Source organism: Sceloporus undulatus, chromosome 3 (assembly GCF_019175285.1).
Source record: "Sceloporus undulatus isolate JIND9_A2432 ecotype Alabama chromosome 3, SceUnd_v1.1, whole genome shotgun sequence".
Lineage (NCBI taxonomy): Eukaryota > Metazoa > Chordata > Lepidosauria > Squamata > Phrynosomatidae > Sceloporus > Sceloporus undulatus.
In genome coordinates this window covers 212,608,672-212,611,053 of record NC_056524.1, presented here as the reverse complement: position 1 = coordinate 212,611,053, position 2,382 = coordinate 212,608,672, and positions in this window count along the sequence as shown.

The following is a 2,382-nucleotide window of genomic DNA, read 5'->3' as shown; positions in this document are numbered from 1 at the left end:
TGTGTCCCTTGTCCTCGCCTTCCCTTGCATCCAGAGCTAACAAACAGTGGGAGACGGGGGGGGGAGTCTGCCTCCCGGTTGAATCCCTGTGCGTTTCTCCCCTTGTGTATGTGTGCGTGCGTGCACGTGCCATTGCAATGTTATCCCTCACACACACACACACACACACACACACACAGAGAGAGAGAGAGAGAGAGGAGAATGCGTGCAGGGACTCGAACAAGGAACTGTTTTAAAGATCTCATGACACTTCTTTTAGGAACTTTATAAGCAGTATTAACTTATTGGCCCGTATATAAGTTGATCCATGATTTTGGAGTCTATTTTGAGGCATAAATTTCTCGACTTATAGTCGAGTATATACAGTAGACATACACATACACATGAATGATTGATGATCTGAGTTAGGTGAAAGTGTGTGGGAGGATGTCTGATAATCTAGGGGAAGAAAGAAAAAGATTTATAAGGGCAGGGTGAGTTGGCTCACAGAAGGGAAGTAAGTGGATTGAGAATAATGGATTGAGATGTTGAATTTGAAGACAATTGATTTGTGGAAGTCTGTGAGCTTTTTTAAAATAAAGATTGGGGAGTGATCAGAGATGATTTGAGGAAACATATCGACTTTACCTCTATGAGTATTTTATCCTTTTTGGGATAAAATATATTGTGTATTTGGGACTCAGACACAGCTTCTGTCTGGTATTCAATTACCTGGATGTGTTACTTGTCTTTAATAGCCATAGCAGACGTTTTGTTATTAGCACACTCCACCTCCATGGTAATCTTTCTGGGTCATGCTTACAAGAGTTTTCCAAATAGTTTGAGGTGAAGTTTCATGGCATTTACCTTGGATAGTATTTACAGCAATTAATATCTTTGCTTTCTAACTTGAAGGTAAATGTAGGGTCTCTTGGACTGGACTGAAAAAAAAAGAGTGTTAGTAATTTGCAGATGCAACTTTTTTAATGGTGTGCTTGAGAGACAAGTGGACTAGAGTGAAGGTGGAAGATACATTGAGGAATGTTTCTCCATTTTCACAACCATGGACTTACCCGAGGGAAGTAAGCCTTACTCCTTTTAGGCAGTGTCTCATGAGCTATTACAAAACATGGCTTTTCATGGCCATAACTCATAGACTGGTAGCTGTGACTAGCTCTGCCTGGGCTGCTTCTCACCCCCAGTGCAGAAGGTGCCAGTTCCTGTAGGGAGGCCTCTAGTACTCACTCTGATCCTAAATAGACATATTGCAAAAAAATCAGAACTCATCTGTAGCCTTGCCTTTAAATCAACCTGCATAATTGACTCTTAAGTTGTAAAGATTGTGCAGACTCTGCATATTCTCTTTTTTGGGTATAGTTTAGACATAATGCCAACATATGGTTTGGTGTAACTTGTATGACCAATGAAGAAATTTTGTCTCCTTTGTAGTCTTTCCTCTTTGGTGTCTTTCCTTTTTGGACTGCATTTCTTTTTGTCTGATCCTGGGGTTTAGCAAACAGTAATTTAGGTTGTCATTTTATCCAAACTGGCAGTTGTGGGCAAATGTATCCTTTGGTTGCTGTTATGTTTGATAAATGTTATTCTGAAATGAGGGCAGTATTTCCCAGAATGACAAATATTTTCAAGATGATACTTTGAAGAGGTAGAGTTTGACCAATTAGACATGTGAAATGCAAGTCAATTTAGCAACACTATGAAAATATGCATTATCCAGCAGAAAAAAAGAATCTGGAGTGGAGTGTGAAAGCAGGTGAAATTAGAAACAGATAACACGAAAGACTCTTAAGTATTGCCAGTTAATTGGGTTCTGTATCAATAGAAAGGTAAAATATAAATTAAGTCAATAAATATAAATATTGTTAGACATTTGATTGAGATTTGGGCCAAAATATATTTTCAGGTAATGGTAGGCGTAAGACAGAATTGCAGAGGTACCATGTGGCTATTTCCTGAGATGAAGTCACACCATCCAAGTTGTCTTGGAGGAAGCCGATTATTTGGACCCATTTTAAACTGGCTTCAGGACAGGATACGGAGTTGAGACTGCCTTGGTCGCCTTAGTCGATGATCTCCGTCTGGGCATCGACAGGTGAAGTGTGATACTGTTGGTGCTCTTAGACATCTCAGCTGCCTTTGATACCATAGACCATGGTATCCTTCTGGAATGCCTGAGGGAGTTAGGTATTGAAGGCACTGCACTCCAGTGGCTCCATTCCTACCTCTCAGTCAGATTCCAGATGGTGATGCTAGGGGACAGCTGCTCTTCTAAAAGAGAGCTGACATTTGGCGTCTGTCAGGGAGCCATCCTGTCCCCCATGCTGTTAAACATTTACATGAAGCAAGACTGGAAAGAAGGAAGAGAGAAAGGAAAGCAAAAGAAAA